The sequence below is a fragment of the Oncorhynchus masou genome, chromosome 13 (genome assembly GCF_036934945.1).
Source record: "Oncorhynchus masou masou isolate Uvic2021 chromosome 13, UVic_Omas_1.1, whole genome shotgun sequence".
NCBI lineage: Eukaryota > Metazoa > Chordata > Actinopteri > Salmoniformes > Salmonidae > Oncorhynchus > Oncorhynchus masou.
The window spans coordinates 15,527,904-15,536,995 of record NC_088224.1 but is presented as its reverse complement, the minus strand read 5'-3'; the positions used below and the strand labels follow the sequence as shown (position 1 = coordinate 15,536,995).

General features: G+C 48.9%; 1 protein-coding gene across 1 annotated transcript in view; it reads right to left on the bottom strand.

Annotated features, from left to right (window-relative positions):
* LOC135551783 (engulfment and cell motility protein 1) overlaps positions 1 to 3,097 on the bottom strand; it is a 158,906-nt gene extending 155,809 nt beyond the window's left edge. Inside the window, exon 1 of the mRNA XM_064983008.1 lies at positions 2,987 to 3,097. The gene's annotated coding sequence lies outside the window, so the exon portion shown is untranslated. The remainder of the gene's footprint in view (positions 1 to 2,986) is intronic.
* Between the last annotated feature and the right edge of the window lie 5,995 nt (positions 3,098 to 9,092).

Genomic DNA, 9,092 nt, shown 5'->3' with positions numbered 1-9,092 from the left:
GAGACTCTTGTTTATTACATACCCTTATCTCCACATTGTTACTGTGCTTAAACTCAATTCCTCTTCATCAATGAGGCTTATAATGGGATCCATTAGAGGGGGAAACCAAGGCTGGAACCATTAACATGGTGTCATTTTCAGTAAGACCCTTTAGGTTTTAGACATTTGTATTTAGTTGAGAAGTTGGCAGACGCTTGCTATGACCAGTTAAACACTCTTTTCCCCTGTGTGTGTGTGTGTGTGTGTGTGTGTGTGTGTGTGTGTGTGTGTGTGTGTGTGTGTGTGTGTGTGTGTGTGTGTGTGTGTGTGTGTGTGTGTTATAACCAGTAAAACAGCATTTCCCCTGTGTGTACATTCCTTTGACATACTGTTCTTCGGGTGTCAATAAAATTGATGATATTTTGCTGACAGACATCACTTCTGGGCTGCTCGTCAAGGCCTTCCAGACCTGACAGACAACACTTCTGGGCTGCTCGTCAAGGCCTTCCAGACCTGACACACATCACTTCTGGGCTGCTCGTCAAGGCCTTCCAGACCTGACAGACAACACTTCTGGGCTGCTCGTCAAGGCCTTCCAGACAACACTTCTGGGCTGCTCGTCAAGGCCTTCCAGACCTGACACACATCACTTCTGGGCTGCTCGTCAAGGCCTTCCAGACCTGACACACATCACTTCTGGGCTGCTCGTCAAGGCCTTCCAGACCTGACAGACATCACTTCTGGGCTGCTCGTCAAGGCCTTCCAGACCTGACAGACAACACTTCTGGGCTGCTCGTCAAGGCCTTCCAGACCTGACACACATCACTTCTGGGCTGCTCGTCAAGGCCTTCCAGACCTGACACACCGGTCCTCCAGGAATGAAGAAAAGTTAGATTTAGGAAAAGGATGTGAGACTAGATTATTTTGTAGAGTTATGGACGCATCAAGTGTGTGAAACCATATCAATTTTGACAAAGATTTGTACATTGTCACGATTTGACTTCCAAAATGATCGTCAGATGAAAGCATACTGTACACTACAGTATCAGGCAATCTCAATCATAAGCCTCATACCAAAGCCTCATACCAAATCTCCTTAAGGCAGAACATGTAGCTGCAACAGAGGAACGATGTAATGGTGGGCAACTTTGAGATCTGTCCTAATAATAACACTTTTTTGGTTACTACATGATTCCATATGTGTTATTTCATAGTGTTGATATCTTCACTATTATTCTACAATGCAGAAAATAGTAAAAATAAAGAAAAACCCTTGAATGAGTAGGTGAGTCCAAACTTTTGACTGGTGCTGTACATCAATCTGGCATGATGACACTGGCACTGCTGTGCCAACACACACACACACACACTCTCTGGTTAATGGAGCATGGATGAGGTGCTCCAGCATGGTCTCATAGCAATAGACGTAACATATTAAATGTAAATCCCAGGACACTCAAATTAGTATTATATGTTACGTTTTGTACGGTTAAATGGTCGGGGTGGATGAGTGAGCATATAACGCAAACGTCTATAACACGAACGTCTAGCAACCCGAAGGTTACGAGTTTAAATATCATCACAGACAACTTTAGCATTTTAGCAAAATGCCAACTACATACTACTTTTTAGCTACAGTACTTTGCAACTACCTACCATGTTAGCCAACTCTCCCTTTAACCTAAACCTAACCCCTAGCCTGGCTAACGTTAGCCATCTAGCTAACATTTAGCAAATTGGTAACATATTGAACTTTTGGCAAATTCGTAACATAAAATACAAATTGTAATTCATAACGTATCATAGAAAATGAGCGATGAACATGAACAAATTAATTCATACAAAATGTAACATACTAAAGGGAGTGTCTCAGATTTACAGAAACTGCATTGCTCTCTGGGAAGAGGCCTCTGAAATAATCAATAGTCAAAAACACACAAGACAATCAGATGAAGCTCAAATAACATGAGGTTGGAGGTAGCAGAGGGGAGAACAACTCATAATAATGGCTGGAACCAATCAGTGGAGGCTGCTGGGCAGAGGACAGCTCATAATGATGGCTGGAACGGAGAAAATGGAACAGTATCAAACTGTTTTTGATACCGTTCCACTGATTCCACTCCAGCCATTACCATGAGCCCGTCCTCCCCAATTAAGTTGCCACCAACCTCATGGGGGGTGTGTGTGTGTGTCTTAGATCTCAGAACAACCCTTTCTTGTCAGAGAGCATCAAAGCACTTCAATATAATGATCCAATCTGTAGAAAACATCTGCTGGCAAACTGCTGCCTGAATGCATCTTCTAGCCTACAATAATTCCCACAATGTGATTAATGACATTGAATTTACTGTGGTACAAACGATAGCCTGCATGCATGCATCTCCATCCCATAATGAAGACAAGTAAAACTGGAGGGAGTGAGTAGGCTCAAAAACACCTGCATTGGAAGCAGGGGGAAATGGGGTGCAGATTTCTATCCTGTAATTCAGGTTTGTTTACACAACAGTGGCCAAAACTGAATCTGGGACTTCTCTCCTGTAATCCAGGTTTGTTTACAGTGGACAATGCAACCAGGGATAACGTCTGGACAGGGGTGTTTTGTAAATAAGCTATCCACTTGTGTTTCAACAAACAACGACGACATACGAGAACTCTTTCATTGGAATTCCAGTGCAGGGGAATTGTATACTGGCCGCGGACGCGCCAACTTCATGAGCCGCTGAACTGTTTTGAGCGAGCTTGTCTATCAACAGAGCAGCACCCAGAACCGCGGCGTCCACTCCTGCAGAAAAGTAGCCGACTGATAACATTTCCAGGGCGCCCAAACTATTCTACTGTATCAATGTACCAATAGCAGATATACTGGCTACAGTAGCGAGTCGAACACCGACTTTTGACAATTTATTGAGCAGTTCATTCTGGCGTGTATCCTAAACTAGTAGACGCAAATAAGAAACTGCATGCTTTCTATTAGGCTAAATGAAATAACGTTTTATTTTTTACCAACCTGGCCAAGCGATGGAACTTCTCATGTAGCAAAACGCTGATGTTCAGAGTTTGTGTCACAGTCAGTCGTGCGTATTCTGTCCCTCTCCTCCGCTCCAGATTCTGTTTTCACTTCCTCCTTTTCTCTGCCGTCTGCTGGTTGGCTCCTCTCCTCCGAGATTCGAGCAACGATGCTAGGGATTTTGACCAATTAAAACACAACAAATCCCGACAATCGAAGGGGCGACAGGACACTCCCCGTTAATGGGTTGCAATCAATGACTGTATGGTGTCAATTCATATATTTCATCACTTTCTCTGATGTCTTTCATTTATTAGTAGGTTTAGGCCTATAACCGCATGGCCGGGACGGAATGCTTGTTCGAGATGTAGCCCAGAATATTATGTCAACATTGAACCTTGGATAAGCGCTGCAGAGGGCTCAAGGAACAATGTATTTAATAATTCATAGCTATCGATTCATACATAAAACAGACAGCATCTGGGGGTGGGGTGTTATAACCGTTATCTGAAACAGATGATAATAATAGACAATTATATAAAGAGTACAGTACAGTCAATACCAGACTTGATTAAATTCATGCCACCTACATCTACTTCCAATATCTAGGCTGCCCCGCAAGAGAGAAAGAGAGAGGGAGGGAGAAAGGGAGGAGGGGGAGAGGGAGCGAGAAACAACAGAGAGGGGGAGGGAGAAAGGGAGGAGGGGGAGAGAGAGCGAGAAACGACAGAGAGGGGGAGGGAGAAAGGGAGGAGGGGAGAGAGAGCGAGAAAAGACAGAGAGGGGGAGGGAGAAAGGGGAGGAAGGGGAGAGAGAGCGAGAAACAATAGAGAGGGGGAGGGAGAAAGGGAGGGGGAGAGAGAGCGAGAAACGATAGAGAGGGGGAGGGAGAAAGGGAGGAGGGGGAGAGAGAGCGAGAAAAGACAGAGAGGGGGAGGGAGAAAGGGAGGAGGGGGAGAGAGAGCGAGAAAAGACAGAGAGAGGGAGGGAGAAAGGGAGGAGGGGGAGAGAGAGTGAGAAAAGACAGAGAGGGGGAGGGAGAAAGGGAGGAGGGGGAGAGAGAGCGAGAAAAGACAGAGAGGGGGAGGGAGAAAGGGAGGAGGAGGAGAGAGAGCGAGAAATGACAGAGAGGGGGAAGGAGAAAGGGAGGAGGGGGAGAGAGAGCGAGAAAAGACAGAGAGGGGGAGGGAGAAAGGGAGGAGGGGGAGAGAGAGTGAGAAACGACAGAGAGGGGGAGGGAGAAAGGGAGGAGGGGGAGAGAGAGCGAGAAATGATAGAGAGGGGGAGGGAGAAAGGGAGGAGGGGGAGAGAGAGCGAGAAAAAAGACAGAGAGGGGGAGAAAGGGAGGAGGGGGAGAGAGAGTGAGAAAAGACAGAGAGGGGGAGGGAGAAAGGGAGGAGGGGGAGAGAGAGCGAGAAAAGACAGAGAGAGGGAGGGAGAAAGGGAGGAGGGGGAGAGAGAGCGAGAAAAGACAGAGAGGGGGGGAGAAAGGGAGGAGGGGGAGAGAGAGTGAGAGAGAAACGACAGAGAGGGGGAGGGAGAAAGGGAGGAGGGGAGAGAGAGAGCGAGAAAAGACAGAGAGGGGGAGGGAGAAAGGGAGGAGGGGGAGAGAGAGCGAGAAATGACAGAGAGGGGGAAGGAGAAAGGGAGGAGGGGGAGAGAGAGCGATAAATGACAGAGAGGGGGAAGGAGAAAGGGAGGAGGGGGAGAGAGAGCGAGAAAAGACAGAGGGGGGGAGATAGGGAGGAGGGGGAGAGAGAGTGAGAAAAGACAGAGAGGGGGGAGGGAGAAAGGGAGGAGGTGGAGAGAGAGTGAGAAATGACAGAGAGCGGGAGGGAGAAAGGGAGGAGGTGGAGAGAGAGTGAGAAACGACAGAGAGCGGGAGGGAGAAAGGAAGAGGGGGAGAGAGAGTGAGAAACGACAGAGAGGGGGAGGGAGAAAGGGAGGAGGGGGAGAGAGAGCGAGAAAAGACAGAGAGGGGGAGAAAGGGAGGAGGGGGAGAGAGAGTGAGAAAAGACAGAGAGGGGGAGGGAGAAAGGGAGGAGGGGGAGAGAGAGCGAGAAAAGACAGAGAGGGGGAGGGAGAAAGGGAAGAGGGGGAGAGAGAGCGAGAAATGACAGAGAGGGGGAGGGAGAAAGGGAGGAGGGGGAGAGAGAGCGAGAAAAGACAGAGAGGGGGAGGGAGAAAGGGGGGAGGGGGAGAGAGAGCGAGAAATGACAGAGAGGGGGAGGGAGAAAGGGAGGAGGGGGAGAGAGAGCGAGAAAAGACAGAGAGGGGGAGGGAGAAAGGGAGGAGGGGGAGAGAGAGCGAGAAATGACAGAGAGGGGGAAGGAGAAAGGGAGGAGGGGGAGAGAGAGCGAGAAAAGACAGAGGGGGGGGAGATAGGGAGGAGGGGGAGAGAGAGTGAGAAAAGACAGAGAGGGGGAGGGAGAAAGGGAGGAGGTGGAGAGAGAGTGAGAAATGACAGAGAGCGGGAGGGAGAAAGGAAGAGGGGGAGAGAGAGTGAGAAACGACAGAGAGGGGGAGGGAGAAAGGGAGGAGGGGGAGAGAGAGCGAGAAATGATAGAGAGGGGGAGGGAGAAAGGGAGGAGGGGGAGAGAGAGCGAGAAAAGACAGAGAGGGGAGGAGAAAGGGAGAAGGGGGAGAGAGAGTGAGAAAAGACAGAGAGGGGGGGAGAAAGGGAGGAGGTGGAGAGAGCAAGAAACGACAGAGAGGGGGAGGGAGAAAGGGAAGAGGGGGAGAGAGAGCGAGAAACGACAGAGAGGGGGAGGGAGAAAGGGAGGAGCGGGAGAGAGAGCGAGAAAAGACAGAGGGAGGGAGAAAGGGAGGAGGGGGAGAGAGAGCGAGAAAAGACAGAGAGGGGGTGAGAAAGGGAGGAGGGGGAGAGAGAGTGAGAAACGACAGAGAGGGGGAGGGAGAAAGGGAGGAGGGGGAGAGAGAGCTAGAAAAGACAGAGAGAGCGAGGGAGAAAGGGAGGTGGGGGAGAGAGAGTGAGAAAAGACAGAGAGGGGGAGGGAGAAAGGGAGGAGGGGGAGAGAGAGCGAGAAAAGACAGAGAGGGGGAGGGAGAAAGGGAAGAGGGGGAGAGAGAGCGAGAAAAGACAGAGAGGGGGAGGGAGAAAGGGGAGAGGGGGAGAGAGAGCGAGAAACGACAGAGAGCGGGAGGGAGAAAGGGAGGAGGTGGAGAGAGAGTGAGAAACGACAGAGAGCGGGAGGGAGAAAGGAAGAGGGGGAGAGAGAGTGAGAAACGACAGAGAGGGGGAGGGAGAAAGGGAGGAGGGGGAGAGAGAGCGAGAAAAGACAGAGAGGGGGGGAGAAAGGGAGGAGGTGGAGAGAGCGAGAAACGACAGAGAGGGGGAGGGAGAAAGGGAAGAGGGGGAGAGAGAGCGAGAAACGACAGAGAGGGGGAGGGAGAAAGGGAGGAGCGGGAGAGAGAGCGAGAAAAGACAGAGGGAAGGAGAAAGGGAGGAGGGGGAGAGAGAGCGAGAAAAGACAGAGAGGGGGTGAGAAAGGGAGGAGGGGGAGAGAGAGTGAGAAACGACAGAGAGGGGGAGGGAGAAAGGGAGGAGGGGGAGAGAGAGCGAGAAAAGACAGAGAGAGGGAGGGAGAAAGGGAGGAGGGGGAGAGAGAGTGAGAAAAGACAGAGAGGGGGAGGGAGAAAGGGAGGAGGGGGAGAGAGAGCGAGAAAAGACAGAGAGGGGGAGGGAGAAAGGGAAGAGGGGGAGAGAGAGCGAGAAATGACAGAGAGGGGGAGGGAGAAAGTGAGGAGGGGAGAGAGAGAGCGAGAAAAGACAGAGAGGGGGAGGGAGAAAGGGAGGAGGGGGAGAGAGAGCGAGAAAAGACAGAGAGAGGGAGGGAGAAGGGGAGGAGCTGGAGAGAGAGCGAGAAACGACAGAGAGGGGGAGGGAGAAAGGGGAGAGGGGGAGAGAGAGCGAGAAAAGACAGAGAGGGGGAGGGAGAAAGGGAGGAGGTGGAGAGAGAGCGAGAAACGACAGAGAGGAGGAGGGAGAAAGGGAAGAGGGGGAGAGAGAGCGAGAAACGACAGAGAGGGGGAGGGAGAAAGGGGAGAGGGGGAGAGATAAAGAGAGGGATAGAGAGAGAGGAAGAGAGTTAGAGACATCTAAGAGTGATCTGAACTGGTGCCACCGTGCCAGGCACACAGCTCTCCTCTCCACAGTACAGCGTCAGGATTTAAACAGCATCATGTGCCTCTACTGTCTGTCAACCTTTCTGTGTGACTGAAACCCATGGCTTTCTCTCTGGAACTAGATCTCGTAGGACAAGATGAAGGAAGATATGAAATATGACAAGCAAAAAGATAGATCAGTAATGAGTGGAGTCGCATAATAATTGATAATACTCTGTCACATTAACTGTGTCAATTGTGAAAAAACAGACACAGAAATGACATAAAGAAATCCTGTTTTATGCTATTATTCCATGTTGGGGGCCGATGCTATGGCAGTTTATGGCAAAGAAAAATTGCATACATAAAATGGAAGATAGTTAATGTTACTAATAGTCTGAAGAGCATCCACAGATGGACTATCCAAATAAAGTGTTACCAACCCTAGCCTTTTCTCTTGCCCCATAAAATAGTGGTTCAATATGGAAGCTTTTCTATCTTCACTTTGCCCAAGTGTCTGCCTCAGAGCAGCAGTGTCTCAGTGCTCATCTAGGAGATTCATGTCTGTCTCTGCTCAGAGAGAGAGAGAGGGCTACGTGGTGCAGCTGGGACACTTTAAATGCTGTTGATTCCTCTGAGGCCTTTGTCGAAGCGCCAGAGAAAGGAAAGGGGGGAGTTGCCATGGAAAGGAGGATAAGAGAGGGATGCTGAAAGGAGAGATCAAATTAAGCTTTCCGTTACTAAGAAACACGTTTAGGCCTAACTTCATGCAGAATCCACTAGAGCACCAATCAAAGTTCAAATACGTCTTTCTCCCCTGAAGGACTGCTTAAAGTCCTCTAATTGGGGTCATTAAAATAAGATTCATAGTTTTGATAACACACGTCTCTAAATAGACATCATATCATTAGAGAAGCGCAAAGTGGAGAACTCTTGATGTGGCCTGCAGAGTGTGTGTGTTACCGACTACAAAATGGCACATTAGTGAGTAACCTATTCTACCCTGGGATTTCTGAGGACTTTCAAGTTCAAAGGGAACCACGGCACTCTTCATATAATTCATTAAAATGACTATTTTTATGAGATGTTCAATTGAAACAAACCTTGAAAAGTCTTGCTGCGTTTCGGCTGCGTGGCCCTTCGTCAAGTGAAAGTCTTTTCTTTTCTCTACCTAAAAAGGAAACAGCGCCAACTACTGTGACATTAATGGGACAGTGATTAGCACTGGGACATTATAGGGGATGGAGATGTGGAAGAAACAGGAACATCGGCCGCCCCCTGCACAGTAGATCACCTGCTGGGTGTTGACGAACGCTGGCGATTCAACATGTACGGGACCCATACAAGGCAAGCAGGTACAAGCTCAGCAAATCCAGTAGGGACGTCAAACTAGAATTGATGTTCGCTATTCAAACGGCCCTAACATATCTGGACAAGAGGTACACCTTCACGACCGGTCAAACGTTTTACAACACCTATTCATTCAAGGGTTTCTCTTTACTTTTTTTTTACTGTTTTCTACATTGTAGAATAATAGTGAATACATTAAAACTATGAAATAACATGTGGAATCATGTAGTAACCCAAAAAGTAAAAAAAAAAATCTAAATAGATATTATGTTTGAGATTCTTCAAATAGCCACCCTTTGCCTTGAAGACAGCTGTGCACCCTCTTGGCATTCTCTCAACCAGCCTCACCTGGAATGCTTTTACAACAGTCTTGAAGGAGTTCCCACATGTGCTGAGCACTTGTTGGCTGCTTTTCCTTCACTCTAGTCCGACTCATCCCAAACCATCTCAATTTGGTTGAGGTCGGGGGATTGTGGAGGCCAGGTCATCTCATGCAGCACTCCATCACTCTGCTTCTTGGTCAAATAACCCTTACATAACTCACAAAGACACAGCAGTTGGAATCAAAAATCTCCTATTGGACTCCAGACCAAAGGACAAATTATCACCGATCTAATGTCCATTTTTCGTG